Genomic DNA, 15,715 nt, shown 5'->3' with positions numbered 1-15,715 from the left:
CTAAAATTAAAATGTGGTTAATAAACCAGTTAAATGATGCTGACAGTTTTTGGAATTACCATATTCCAGAATTTCCAGCATCTTGTGTCCCTTAGATCCTGGAGTGGCATTGTGATGTGGAACAGTGTTTCAAAACCGTGGTTCTCAGTATTCTGCAGAAAAGCATTTGATGGTCCTGTAAGATTCTGTTTGGGGAATTCAGACCTGCATTAATAGAGAAAAGTCTTCATCTTCGAAATATCCTATGGTCAAGAAATTTGTTTTATTTTCACTCGCCATTTCCCAAATACATTTTACCATGGAGTGATGTATAGAACATAGTTTGAGAAGCATTAGTGTAATAGAATCTCAACTCTGCAGTGTACTGCTTGTGCAACCTCAGTAGCTTTTATTAGGTGGAAATAAATCCTTGCCTTATAGGATTCTTATGAAGCAAATCTAAAAGAATGTGTGTGGAACCTCTAGCGCAGTTCCAGGTATTTGGTTGATTAATAGTTCATGTTAGCTCCTTTCTCTGATTGTTAATATATTTGCTTAGAAATAATTATTATGTACAGAAATTGACAGCATTCTTATTAACCTCTAAGTGTGACTTCTATCAACAGGAAACTGTGGAGATATAAATTTAGTACGTCTAGGTCCAGAAAAGTGTATTAATACTGAGGTCCTAAAATTCAGTTTGGAGAGCCAAGTTAACCACAGAATGAGTAAGTACTGAATAAAGGTATATATAAATTGATTTCTGTTTCTTTTTGTATGGTAGAAAATGGCATGGGCATTAAAGGTAATTTGGAGACCCTAGAAGTAGTCTAGTTTTGAAAGCTAGTTTTCCTTCTCATTTGTATGCATATGTGTGTATTTGTTAGAATCAACAGCTTTTTATCTTTTTTTAAAGAAAAAGACTTACCTTCTCATATTCATGAGATTCACAGAAGAAAGGAATTTCTAGATCATCAACTAGATGAACTTTCTCGCCAGCGTGCTTTATGCCGAGGTGGAAGGGAACTACAGGTATCTAAACATGTCTTGATCAGTGTTTTTTAAAAGCTCATAGATAAACTAGTTGGTGAGTATTTGATGCCATTCTTTCATTGTGGAATAGCATAATTTGTGTACAAAAATGTACACAGAGATGGTATGCCTTACATTCGGGGTTAACCTTTTTTTAAAAGAACAAGATAGTAAATATTTCAGACTTTGCAGGCCACGTGCAGTCTGTTTTAGCCACTGAACGCCACTGTTAATAGCATGAAGGCAGAGTAGATAACACGTAAGTGATGCCCCAAGGGTTGGCCTGCTTAAGCAGAAAGCGTACCTGCAGTACTCTGAACAGAACTGAATCATACACACTATTAAGAATTTATTGGACTTCCCTGGTGGTCCAGTGGTTAAGAATCTGCACTTACACTGAAGGGAGCTCAGGTTCGATCCCTGCTCAGGGAACCCTAGTTCCTCATGAGCATCCCTCATGCTGCACAGGGTGGCCACAAAAAATAAAAGAATTTATCAAATTAGCACCTACTGATTGAAGCATGGGGTGCTGGTTGTCGGGTTGCTGGACAATGAGCTGATGTTTAAAAACAGACCACAAGAGAAAGCGAAATAGAGAAGTTTATTTTCACAGGTCTTGAGGAAGGTATAAGGCATGTCTCGTGGGGCATGACAGGCAGGTCAAGGGAGAGTGCAGACAGAGAGAGGCAGGCCCTGGCGCACATGTCATTATCAGAGTCCATGCGTGGAGTACTTTGGGGTTCCCAGGCTAGGGCTGGATTGGCCAATTTTAACTGAAAGAGCAGGGTTTTGGTAAGTAGCTTAGAGGGTCTCTTATCTAAAGGGCATATAAGGGGAAGGCACTGGATGGCAGAGGAGACTGTTGATCACAAGAGCTTATGTTGGCTGGTGGGCCGGTGACTCCACGGGCTGCCATCTAGGGCGTGCATGTGTGTGAAGGGGCCTAGTGTTAGTTTGGGGTCTCTGCAGGCTGCTTGGCCAAACAAAATGGATGCCAGGGCATCAGTACCATGGAGTAGCTTAGCTAAACTCTGACACACAGCAATACAGAAAGACTGGTATAGAGAAAACACACTGGGTGAATCAGTTTTTCATTGGTAAAGTACTGGCTCACCCTTTTGAAATGTGAGACAGTCCATTGGAAAGCATTTTAAAATGCTTAATTTAATTTTAATGATGGCATTCTGATTTTTTCCAGAGGCAAGAATTAGATGAAAAAATGGCCAAAGTTTCACAAGAAAGGCAGGAGCTTTCTTCTAAAATTAAAGAGGTAAGTAGTTCACCTGTAGCACTTTACTGGTATTACTTTTTCTTTTCTAAAATTATGAAATAGTTCAGACAACCTGTGGTCTTTTCTCAATTACATTTAAAAATTTGGGGGAATTCCCTGGCTGTCCAGTGGTTAGGACTCTGCTTCCATTGCAGGGGGTGTGGGTGTGATTCCTGGTCAGGGAACTAGATCCCATGTGCTGCAACTAAGAGCCCGCATGCTACAACTAAAAGATCCCTCATGCTGCAACTAAAAGATCCCACACGCTGCCGGGAAGATCCCACATGCCACAACTAAGACCCAGCGTAGCCAAATAAATAAATAAATAAGTAACTATTTGAAGATACAGGAAAAAAAAATACACATCTGAATTCAGGTAGAGTGACAGTGGCTGGGATGTGGCCCAAGAAATATAAGCACCTTTTTTCTCAGTTTTTGGCTGAAAGCATACACTCCTTTTCCTTGTTTCTGATCACAAAAAATCCTTCTATAACATGTATAAATTTTCCCAGTTTTCTTTGGATATAAAAATATCAACTAACATTTATATTGGTCAAAGCTAGAATGAGCCAGGTGTGTACCCCATCACCAGCATGCAGCCCTTAATGAAATGAATTGGCGGTCAGGGAAAGAGAGGGTAATACTCAACCGGTAATGGTATTTGTATTTTTGAGCTGTGGTTTTCCTCTTGAATGTATTATTGACCTTCTCTGTGTGGCTAAATAAATATAATTGAACTTAATGTGTATTTCCACTAGCAGTTTGTTTATTTAAATCAAAAGTTATGTGGAAAGCTTTTTATTAAAACTTTAAGCTGAGCCCAAAATTAATCTTCCCACATTTAAGGATGAAGTCCATGTTTACCTGTATTATGGTTTTTGCCGCTGATCACATTGTTCTGTGGGCCATTAAATTAATTGTCCTTGGCAGTTTTACTCATTAGATAGCTGAGAGGAGAGGTATGTGACAGTTAACATGTGAGCACCAGAAGGCCACAGTTGCCACCCTCTCTTCACATACATGCCTTGGCCTCCATGGTTGAATCTATCACATGTTCAGGGATGATTCACGACAGCTTTTTCAGGAGGGGAGATAGGCTACCTGAATCTATGATGAGAGTACTAGTTTATTAATTTGAACACTGAATGATATGCATTGTGAGGTGTCATTCATACTGTTAGTCTCCATCACAGTTTATTCCATTATAGTCTGGACCAAGGTTGTTGGATTCCACTGTGGAACTAGAATGCTTGTCAGTTTCACAGGCGTTTTTGTTGGTACTATCCCTTATAAAAGAACAATATTACATACTTAAAAACTAACAGCAAAGTGTATGTTCAGGCTTAGTTCTGATCCTGGTTTTACTCAGATAATTGCTTCACAACTCAGTAGAATTACTTAATCTTTGCTTATTCTGATACCTTCCCTCATACGTCAGGCTGTAAGAATTGTAATCCACTTCGACCAAATTAAACCTGAATAAATTTTTCTTAATGGGCTTATTATTAACTCATGTTCTGAGATTAGACTCCACTGCAAAGTGTTCTTTCTGGTGGCTTCTGATTATCTTGAATGTTTCTTCTCTTTTCTAGGCTTGAGGTTCCTACCTAACATTTACTAGACATTATTCTGCCACATAATAAGTGTAGTTAAGAATTTATATACAACTGAATGTTGATGAACTTTTATTCTCTTAGGTTCAAGGATGCCCACAAAAGACACAGAACATCATCATCTTAGAGTCCCACATCATCTGCTGCACACTGAGCACGAGTGGTGGTTTGCTGCTCGAGGCTGCTTTCCGTGGGCAAGGGGGTGTCCCCTTTAGTTGTGTCATTGTTGATGAGGTCAGTAAGCAGTCGGCCATACAGCTTTGCTAGGAGTAAGGAGTAAGTCTTAGATGAAGAGTGGCTGCCGAGATGTTGACAAAGTGGTCTTTGCATCTGATTTTGACCTGCCATTACATATGTATTCTCTTATGTTGAAATACGCTGCTAATGACCCACCACGATGAAAATTGCTTTTTCAGTATCGGGACTGTAGTCTTAGAGATTCCTGATTGTTCTTCATAAAATCCCTCCCAAGGATTATTCTAGCTCCTGCTTGGGATATCTCTGGTTACCTTTTTTTTTTTTTTTTTTGCGGTACGTGGCCCTCTCACTGTTGTGGCCTCTCCCGTTGTGGTGCACAGTCTCTGGACGCACAGGCTCAGCGGCCATGGCTCATGGGCCCAGCTGCTCCGCGGCATGTGGGATCTTCCCGGACCGGGGCACGAGCCCGTGTCCCCTGCATCAGCAGGCGGACTCTCAACCACTGCGCCACCAGGGAAGCCCTCTGGTGACCTTTTGAAGCATTTTTAATATAACTCTGGACAGCTCTGAGCCACCGTATTTTCAGCTAACATCTTTATTTCTACTTCATTCATTGAGCAAACATTTATTGGGTACCTACTGTTTGCCAGAATGTAGAGCCAGAAGACAAAAGAGATGGAAAATGAGGTACAGAGAACCCATCCATGAGATCCAAGATCCAGTATTCACCAAAACGAAGGAATAGAAAAGATGGAAGTGATGAAATAATTGAAGGAAATGCCATTGAATTGAAAAGAAGCTTGAGTCTTGCAACTGAAGCGGCCTACTGAGGAGCAAGGAAGAGAGAGGGGGTGGGGCACACAGACACACAGTCCCCCCAGGCATGTGCCCAGCAGGGACAAAGAAGACAAACTGGGGACATGACATGGCCCTTCTTGCTTATGGGCTGCTTCCCAGGTGGTAGTGGCACCTGAGTGGTGGCTGACTTCAAAACGTGTGTGGGTCTTTTTCCCCCGCTTCGGCATTTAGAATGTTTTTGTTGTTTTGTTTTCTAACCAAAGGAAGTTCTTATTTTTGATCTTTGGTGCAGAAGGAGAAAGTGTATGTTTCTGAATGGTTAGGACACTTGTGAATTGGATAGACTGTATATGGATAAATAAATAATAGAGATAATTCTGATTATGTCTCCATTCTGTACTCTCTTACCAAGGCCGGACAGTCTTGTGAAGTTGAAACTCTTACTCCACTCATACATCGTTGCAACAAGCTCATCCTTGTAGGAGATCCTAAGCAGCTCCCTCCCACAGTCATTTCTATGGTATGTTTTTTCACATTCGTGTTGCTTTAAAGTGGTAGGGGCTTGTTTGGGTTTTTGTTTTGTTTTGTTTTGGGCGGCGGGGCGGTCTTTCTTGGATCATCATCTCTTATTTGCAAGGATAAATAGGGAATGGCTGAGAAAAGAGAACCACTGTTGAGAGCCTTCATAGTGAAAGTCTCCGGAAATGTTCCTTTGTTCATAATGTGCTTATGTGTGTGTGACAGGAGCAGTGTGAGTGTCACAGACCAGAAGTTTAGGAGGAGGATGTCCCATGTGCAGTGGGCTGTTCCTTTGGGAAAGGCAGTGTGCAGCTGTTCTAAGGGCTGTATCTGATTTATTTTAGTAACATAAACACCAAAACAATAATAAAAGAAAAACTTTAAAAGCAGGGAATAGAATCCAACCTCCTGATTTATCTTTCAATATGTGCAAATTTGAGGAAAACAGTATAAAGAGAAATTATTCTTACAGTAACGTTTTCAATTTTAGGATTCTGTATCCTATAGCACAGGAAAATGCCGGTGTCCCTCACATCCTCTGAAAGGGAAGGTGGTGAAAGGAAAGAGGTTGTGGGCTGTGCTTGTGGGAAGATGAGCACCAAAGTTGTGGTTCCCTTCACTTCGTTTCTTAAATCTCACTAAAGATGGCTCCTAGAAATGCACAGCAGAATCAGGATTCAGATGTTTTGGGTAATCTTCATAGGTCTAGATGACGGTTTTGAAGTTTAATGAAATTTGAGCATTTTACTGATACATAGATTATTTGTACAAATATAGAGTAGTGGCTGCATAAACTGTCCCAGAGAACAGACCATTTTCACAGCATTTCTGTTACGTTATGGAAAGAAAGCAGGTTTTTTTGGTTAGTATTGTTTTTGACTTTGGAATCATCAAAATGATAGTGCAGTTCTTTGACGTCTGGACACTCGTGCGTGACTGTTCAAGGGAGTAGCCTAGGAGCGCCCATGTCCCTGAGTGAAAACCTTGTCCATAGGACAGAGCTGCTGTGGGGGGTTCTGCTTGTGGAGACCTAGGAGGAGCCAGCTCTGCCCTGCATTCTTTGAATAGTTGCAGTATTTCAGAAACCTACTGATTTAACTTCCTGAAGGGCCTTAGCACGTGGTTAGTGAAAAGGGTTGTCGATAGGCCTCAACTTCACTGTCTCCTTTGGTGATTGATTAAAAACAGCAGAAATGAGAAAAATCCTTTCGGGCTTTTCTTACTGTTGCAAAAATAATAGAGGCTTATTGAGAAGATTCAGAAAATAATTACAAAGTTAATTTTCTCAGCATGCCTTTCTAACCCTAGGGATAAGTACTATGAACAGTTTAGTGAGTATTTGAACAGTTTGTGGGCATGTGTGTTGACTTTTTTTCAGTCTGTGTTCATTGAGTGCCAGGCTAATTCAAGCACTGTTTTTAAGTTCTGGCGTCATGACAGTGACGAAAATTGACAAAAATCCCTGGCCTCTGGCTTCCCTGGTGGCACAGTGGTTGAGAGTCCGCCTGCCGATGCAGGGGACACGGGTTCGTGTCCCAGTCCGGGAAGATCCCACAAGCCACGGAGCGGCTGAGCCATGACTGCTGAGGCTGCGTGTGCGGAGCCTGTGCTCCGCAGCGGGAGAGGCCACAACAGTGAGAGGCCCGCATACCACAAAGAAAAAAAAAATCCTTGCCCTCATGAAGCTGACATTCTAGTGGGTAACAGACAGTAAATAAGTTACTAGATTCAGAATGTCAGATGGCTATAGGGAATGTATAAATTTGTGTATATGTATGTAGTTTTTTTTTTTTTTTAATTTATGGCTGTGTTGGATCTTCGTTTCTGTGTGAGGGCTTTCTCTAGTTGTGGCAAGTGTGGGCCACTCCACATCACGGTGCGTGGGCCTTTCACTATCGCGGCCTCTCTTGTTGCGGAGCACAGGCTCCAGACGCGCAGGCTCAGTAATTGTGGCTCATGGGGCCAGCTGCTCCGTGGCATGTGGGATCTTCCCACACCAGGGCTCGAACCCTTGGGTCCTGCATCGGCAGGCAGACTCTCAACCACTGTGCCACCAGGGAAGCCCTGTATGTAGGTTTTGACCTTGTTTAAAGGTGGAAGAATCAGTCTGTACCAAATTACCTTTTTTTCCAGTCAGTAAATAGATCAGGGATATATGTTCATGTCAAAACATAAAAATCTCCATCATTTTGTAGGATGGACTCAGGTTTTTTTTCTGGAAGTAGATGTGTTACCTCATATAAACCTCTTTCTTTTTTCACAGAGTGAAATAAATGCGGTTTTTTAGCTAACTTGAATAGATAAATTTTGGGGGATATAGATGAAATTGCCAAATGTCTACTAAAATATTCTCTTTAATTATACAAACCTATTTAATATCACATATGTAAATAATCACATATATAACTAATATAAATAAGAAGTAACGCCTGTTTTCTCCACTCTGATAGTTTGTGAAACAGGTTTATTAAAACTTTGCACATACATCTTCAACGCTCATATTGTCAACGTCCCTCATAAAGATTGCATCATCCTAGTGGGTTTTCCAGAGCACATTTTTTGCTTCTAGATTATTTAAGACGTAATACTTTTTGAATCTTGATATGATGCTACCATTGAAAAGTATATCCCAAGGCACGACCGTGATAACATTAAGACAGTTTTCTTCGTTTGTCAATTAAGTCACTGTGTTTCAGATCACAGGTTTGTAACCCTTTCTTGGATTTATGAAATCAACTTAATTGCCTGTGTCCTCCACTAGAATGTAAGCTCTGTGACATTTGATCTTCACTGTAGACTGTCAGCACCCCAAATTTTAGCTGCTTGGTATATGATGGATGGATGAAGAAAGTGGTCTTTCAGAGGCTTATTTACAATGGCATTCATTATTTCTAGTTGTGATAGCATAGCCCAGAAATAATTGTTAAAATCTGGGTTACAGTTCTTTGCTGCTTTTATCATTGATTCTTTCAGGGGACCCCTGTTAGCACCTATAAAATAGCGAGAGTTGTGGTCATTCACAAGATCACATCTCGTTCATAAGCAGTATGTGGGTTTTCTAAATAAGGGGAAAATACCTTAACTTTTGTAGTCAAGCTACATGGCTTTTCTAGGGCTGGAGTCGGAAATATCTTCTCTCTCTGAATCTTTGGTTGTTGGTAATACCTTGTATATTTGAGAGGTCAGTGATTTTTTTTTTAATAGTGGGAAAAGTACACATGAATTCTTGCAGATTATTGTTTTGTTTTCCTCCTTTCAGAAGGCCCAGGAGTATGGCTATGACCAGTCGATGATGGCCCGCTTCTACAACCTTCTGGAAGAGAACGTGGAGCACAACGTGATTGGCAGGCTGCCTGTCTTACAGCTCACCATTCAGTACAGGATGCACCCAGACATATGTCTCTTCCCTTCTAATTACATTTATAACAGGAACTTGAAAACAAATAGGTGAGCTCTGTTCATTGCATGTTCACCTGTTTTATTTGTAGGTTTGGCTGCTTAGGAAGAATAGCTCTTTTGTTGTGCTTTTAGGTCTTGTTATTAAAAACACAAAGGTTTAATAATTTTAATTACAAAAGTCCTATTGATTGTAGCAAATGCAGATAAATGAAAAGAAAGGGATAAACCCAACCCCTATTGATACTACCCAGAAGTAATCACTGGTAACATTTTGTTATATCTACTTCCAGTCCTTGTACTATGCACATCTTTTTTTTTTACTTTTTCTCCTTTTTTTGGAGGAAAAAAGCACACCATGCTCTACATAGTATACTGTAGCATGCTTTTTTCACTTACTGTATTATGAGTAACTTTCCAATCATGATTGTTATATTTTAATTTACATGGGTCATTCTCCCTAGTACTAGAATAGAAATGAAATTCACCTGCTACCTCTCACTAAAATATGTTATTTACAAGTATTTAATTTTATTTAAAAAGAAGGTCCTTCTTGTCCTCTTAACTTTCCCTTGCTCTCTTCCACAGAAAGAACAAATAGTAATAATAATTCTAAAACATTTTCTCTTGTAATTTGACTTGCATTCTAAATGGTGGCTGCTCTTTTGTAGAATGACAGAGACCATTCGGTGTTCATCTGACTGGCCATTTCAACCCTACCTCGTGTTTGATGTTGAAGATGGTTCAGAAAAGCGGGATAATGAGTAAGTTCTCCTTTTTCTTCAGTCCCCACTGATGGTCCCAGAATTTTTGTATTGTTTCTGTTCATATTTAAATTCAAAATACTTTCCATATAAATCTCTCTGCCTAGTGTCAGTGCACAATCATTTTCTTTTAGCTGGGTTGATAACTTCACCTTTTCAATCATAAATTACTGATGTCTTTATATATTTCAGTCTTGATTTTTTTTTTCTTAACTGGGTAATGGGGGTTATGTTACCTAAAATGCGGTCAGCACTTCAGTAGATCCATGCTGAGATCCCAGCTGTGAGTAAAACAGACGTGGCCCCAGTGCAAGGCTGCTGTGGTCCAACAGGCGAGACAGACATTAACCAGGCCATCACCGTGGTGATTAATGGTTCCAGTTGGGTTAAGTATTGTGACGGATAAGTACAGATACAGTTGAATCAAGGTGTGAGGCAGAGGGTGGACAATACTTCCAGCATGTTGGATTGTGAATCAGGTGGTTTGTGAATGACAGCACAAAAGGAGCAGTGGTTGCTAATTAGCAAGCACCTCAGAGGAGCCGGGGCTTCTTGTGAGAGAATAAAGGAGGAGGAGCCCGGAGGCTGCATTTGTTAGCACAGATAGAAATGCCACCCCTGCATCATGACGTATGAAGAAATAGAAATTCCACCTCTGTGTCAAGAGAGAGCTGCAAAGCAAGTGGTGTCCTCCATGAGAATAAGATATTAGTTAATAGTGGTGGAAGGAGGGGCCCCTCAGTGAAGAAGTTAGAAATACGGAGCAGTTGGCTGGGGGGTTGCTATTCCAGAGGGACTGTGGAAGTTGTAGTGGGGTCTGTTGGAATGGAGCAGGGGATTGAGAGTTTACCGCATAAGTATTATGGAGATGGATGTTCACGGGAAGAGAGTTGGCCTGAGAGGTGACCAAATAAAGCTTTCAGGTATGGAAAAGAAAGCTAGCTGACTGGCTTGTCCGTATAGTAAGTCTTGAAATTAGAATAGTGAATATTTAAGGCTTTAAAGTGAGACAGATAAGGTAGCCTCGGGAATAAAGTTGCGCGTGCAGGGCATCCCCCAGTGTGCACACATGTTGCATTTGGTATGGTGATGAGGGAACGCATTGTAGTTCAGGAGATGAGTTGGGAGTGCAGGATGAGGCCAGCAAGGACAGAGGACGTGATCCTGCTGTAGGGCCCCGTGTTTGTTCATCTCTGGGAGCCGGGTCACATTTAGTCCGTGTGGCTGCCATTCTCTCGGTCATGTGGTGCATGATCTGCATGACCTGTGGTGGGGAATGCAGGAAGGTAGTACATCTGAAGCACTTTTCTCAGTGTTGGGAAGATAGTCAATCCTTAATGTTAGCTATTCATTAGTCATATCTTCATTATTATTATGAATACTTTCGTTCTCACTGTGGCTATCCCTGTTTTAATAAGTGAAGAAACTGGTGCCTTAACATCACGTAACTCGAACCACTTTTCTCTCCTACAACTTTGTGTTTCACTGGGCAGTTATTTTTATATTTATTCATATGTACAATATTAATGGTCATTATAACAGCCTCTTTGAATCACTGCTGACTGAATAAAGATGAAACCTACCTATGTACCCTTTACTGTAGTGGAAAACAAAGTGGAACTTAACTTAGCAATTGGACTGCTATTAGTTTTGATGTGTTGTATTTTTTTGTTTTCATCTTATTTAGCTCATATGTAAATGTTCAAGAAATAAAACTGGTAATGGAAATAATTAAACTTATGAAAGACAGAAGAAGGGATGTTACTTTCCGAAACATTGGCATAATAACCCATTACAAGGCTCAGAAGACGATGATTCAGAAGGATTTGGACAAAGAGTTTGATACAAAAGGGTGAGGCATCTCTATTTTTACAGATATTTTGAGTTTTTCTGTTGAATTAAAAAGAAGAAAGAGGGGATAGAAGGAAAGAAGCAAAGGAAACTTAACTCTAGGGAGTGGTCTTAGACCCTGGTAGTATAGAACAAGGAGACTAGGACCCTGGCTCCATAGACTTGTGCTGGGAGGGAGTGTGGTTACACGTGTAGCCCCTGCAGATGGAGTGCCTCCTGCCAGTTCAAATGTCATCACCGTTACACTTGACAATGGAAGTGACTGAGAAATTCTTCAGGCCTTTACCTTTAGTTGGATGACTTGTTATCTGAATTCTAACTCTACTGAGAATCATGTATTCACATTTTCACTTACAATAAATTATTTAACCCTTTTAGTGCCTTCATGTATAGGGTGAAGATCATGTTTTTGTCTCCTTTATACCTCAACAGTAAAATAAAAAATTAAATATTAGAAATCCATTAACTCAAAAGTTTCTGCACCTAGAAACACACAAAGTACCAAAATTGACTCTAGGAAAAGCCAGAAACTTTGGATAGACCTATTAAATGTAAAAAGAGTGAGTTAGTAATCACTTTCCAACAGAGAAAAACAGAGGATCAGGCTTCACAGGTGAATTCTGTCCAACATTAAGAATTAGCACCAGTCCTATGCAAATGCTTCCAAAAAATAGAAGGGAACACTTTCTAACTCATTTTATGGGGCCATTATTACCCTGATACCAAAGCCATGGAGACATCACCAGAAAAGAAAACTATGGACCAATATCCTTTATGAATATGGATGCAGAAGTTCTCAACAAAATAATGGCAGCTGAACTCAACAGCATATTAAAAGGATTATTTACCACAGCCAAGTGGAATTTATCTCAGGAATGCAAGGTTGGTTCAACATATGAAAATCAGTCAGTGTGATATACCGTATTAAAGGGGGAAACCCCACATGATGGTGATCATCTGAATAAATGTGGAAAAGACATGTGACTGAATGCAGTAACCTTTCATGATAAAGATACTCAACAAACTAGGAAGAGAAGGGAACTTCCTCAACCTAATAAAGAGCATCTATGAAAAACCCACAGCTAACACATCATACTTGATGCTAAGATTGAAAGCTTTCCCCCTATGATGAGGAAGGATGCCACTCTCTACTCTCTCTACTTGCACTACTTCTGTGCAGCACTGTATTAGAAGTTCTATGCAGAGCAATTAAGCAAGAAAAGGAAATAAATGGCATCCATATTGGAAAAGAAGAAGTAAAAGTGTCTCTTAACAAATGGCATAATCTGGGACTTGCCTGGTGGTCCAGTGGTTAAGACACCATGCTTCCACTGCAGGGGGCATGGGTTTGATCCCTGGTCAGGGAACTAAGATCCTGCATGCTGTGTGGCCACAAAAAATCCAAAAACAAACAAACAAACAAAAAAACACACGCAAAAAGCTAACAACAACAACAAAAAAAAACAAAGAGCATACTCTTACATCTAGAAAAACCTAAAAAAATCTATGCAAACTACTGGTCCTTATAAACAAGTTCAGCAGAGTTGTAAGGTACAAGATCAGTATACAAAAATCAGTTGTATTTCTTTACACTCTAGAGAAGTCTGAAAAGGAAAATTTCTTAAAATTCCATTTACACTAGCATCATAAAGAACAAAATACTTCGGAGTAAATGTAACCAAAGAAGTGTGAGCTCATACACAGAAGGACAAAACGTTGTTGAAAGAATTTAAAGTACTAGATAAATGTAAAGACATTTCATGTCCATGGATCGGAAGACTTAATATTGTTAAGAGGGCACCATTCCCCAGGTTGATCTACAGATTCATTGTTACCTCTGTCAAAATTCCAGCTACCTTCTTTTACAGAAATGGACAAGCTTATTCTAAAATTCACATGGAAGTGCAAGAGACCCTAAATAGCTTGACAGAGAACAGTGTTGGAGGGCTCACACTTCCCTCTTTCAAAATTTACTACAAAGCTATCAACACTGGTACTGTCATAAGGGTAGACAAATATAGACCAATAGAATAGAAGTGAGATTCCAGAAATCAGTCCATACATTCATGGCCAGTTGATACTCAACAAGGGTGCCAAGCCTACTCATTGGGGAAATAATAGTTTTTCAACAAATGGTGCTGGAATAACTGGATATCCACCCGCAAAAGAATGAATTTAGACCCGTGTCTCACACTGTATAGAGTAATTAACTCAAAATGAATGAGTGCTCTGAGTCTAAGAGACAAAACTATAAAACTTACAAGGAAACAAAGGTAAATTTATATGACCTCAGATTAGGCAACAGATTCTTAGATATGATACCCAGGCACCAGTAACCAAAGGAGAAGTAAATCGGCCTTCATAAAAATTAAAAACTTATGTGTTTCAAAGGACACACTATCAAAAGAGTGAAAAGACAACACACAGAGTGGGAGAAAATACTTGCAAAATATTTATCTGACAAGTCATATCCAGCATATATAAAGAACTCATACAACTTAATAAAATGATAATCTAACTTTTTAAGCGGGCAACGGATGTGAAGAGCATTTCTCAAGATAAACAGAAATCCAACAGGCACATGAAAAGCTGCTCCACATCATTTGTCATGAGGGAAATGCAGATCAAAACCACAGTGAGGAGATATCATTTCACACCCACCAAGATGACTATCATTACAAAAAAAAAAAAAAAACAATAACAAGTTTTGGAAGGGATGTGGAGAAATTAGAATACTTACACATTGCTGATGAGAAACTGCAGAAAACAGTTTGGCAGTTCCTCCTAAAGTTGAACATAGAATTACCACGTGACCCAGCAATTCCACTCCTAGGTACATACCTGAAAGAATTGAGAAAGGGTTCACACAAAAGCTTGTACATGAATGTTCGTAGCAGCATTATTCATGATAGTCAAAAAGTGGAAACAACCCAAATGTCCCAAAATGGTACATAGGTAAGAAGTAAATTGTGTATCTGTACAAGCGAATAGTCAGTCGTGGAAGGAATGAAGTACTGTTACCAGTCTACGACACGGATGAACCTTGAAAACATTATGCTAGGTGAAGGAAGCCCAACACAAAAGGTCCCATATTTTATGATTCCATTTATATGAAATTTCCCATGTAGAAAAGTCCATAGAGACAGACAGTAGATTAGTGGTTGCCAGGGCCTGGGGAGGGGGAGATAGAGACTGATGGCTGATAGGCACAGGGCTTCTCTCCTGGGTGATGGACATGCTATGAAATTAGATAGCGGTGATGACTGCACACTGTAGTGAATGGACTCAACACCACCAAATGGTGTGCTTTAAAATGGTGAATTCTGTGTTATGTGAATTCTACTCCAGTTTTAAAAGATAGCACTACAAAAGTAAGAAATACTACTGTATAAATATGTATATTTAATAATTATCTTTTTTCAGCAAATATGTTTCTCTCTTCGTAAATAGGCCAGCAGAAGTAGATACCGTGGATGCCTTCCAGGGTCGTGAGAAAGACTGTATTATTGTTACATGTGTCAGAGCAAATGCCATGCAAGGCTCAATTGGGTGGGTAACTGTCATCATTGATTCTTTGCTTGTTTATGATCCAGAGTTAGATCTTTTTAATCACTGTTAGAGAATACCATCATTTGCTCTATTTTCTTTTATAAAAAATTGAGTAATATCATGAAGGTTTCTTTTTTAAGTTGTGAAGTTGATCCACTGTTAGGTCTGCTTCTCTTGGTACCTTGTGTATTAACCCATGTCACAGTGTGAATCTGTTGTTTCACTTGATAAGAGTGAAACAGATTATTGAATCCAGTATATTTTGCAGGGGCATGCTCCTCTCCATGGTATGTGTCATAATTGATCTACTATCATATTTTTAGGATCTTTGAAGGCTTAAAAATCATACCATTAAAATTTCCAATATCTCATCCAAGTCAAAATAGGAAATCGACAGACAGATGCATCACTTTGAAGGAAAGCACTGGGCCTCTTGTTTGTTTGCTGTCCTTAATGGGAATTGCTTCTGTGTCGGGTCCTGCACCACGAGCTTAAAGCAGGAGCCCAAGAAAAGCTGTCTGAAATGCCTGTGTCTCACCTACACTGACATGCCGAGTCTTTCTGAAGAAAGAAGTAACTCTTTTTTTTTTCCTTCTATTGCTTAGGTTTCTGGCAAGTTTGCAGAGATTGAATGTCACCATCACACGAGCCAAGTACAGCCTCTTCATCCTGGGACATTTGAGGACCCTGATGGTAGGTACATTCTAGAGGACCGGGGAACTCCAGAGTTTGCTCATGATGACTGA

At 39.9% G+C, this 15,715-nt stretch overlaps 1 pseudogene across 1 annotated transcript in view; it reads left to right on the top strand.

The window, feature by feature from the left end:
* Positions 1–15,715, top strand: part of LOC308609639 (putative helicase senataxin) — a 61,568-nt pseudogene that overhangs the window by 41,081 nt on the left and 4,772 nt on the right. Inside the window, exons 15-24 of the transcript in view lie at positions 606–707; positions 896–1,011; positions 2,210–2,281; positions 3,979–4,128; positions 5,303–5,410; positions 8,669–8,856; positions 9,477–9,569; positions 11,257–11,421; positions 14,871–14,969; positions 15,575–15,662. The product of the transcript in view is annotated as a putative helicase senataxin (transcript). The remainder of the gene's footprint in view (positions 1–605; positions 708–895; positions 1,012–2,209; positions 2,282–3,978; positions 4,129–5,302; positions 5,411–8,668; positions 8,857–9,476; positions 9,570–11,256; positions 11,422–14,870; positions 14,970–15,574; positions 15,663–15,715) is intronic.

This window comes from Mesoplodon bidens, assembly GCF_964165515.1.
Source record: "Mesoplodon bidens genome assembly, chromosome: Y".
NCBI lineage: Eukaryota > Metazoa > Chordata > Mammalia > Artiodactyla > Ziphiidae > Mesoplodon > Mesoplodon bidens.
This window is presented reverse-complemented; position numbering and strand designations above follow the sequence as displayed.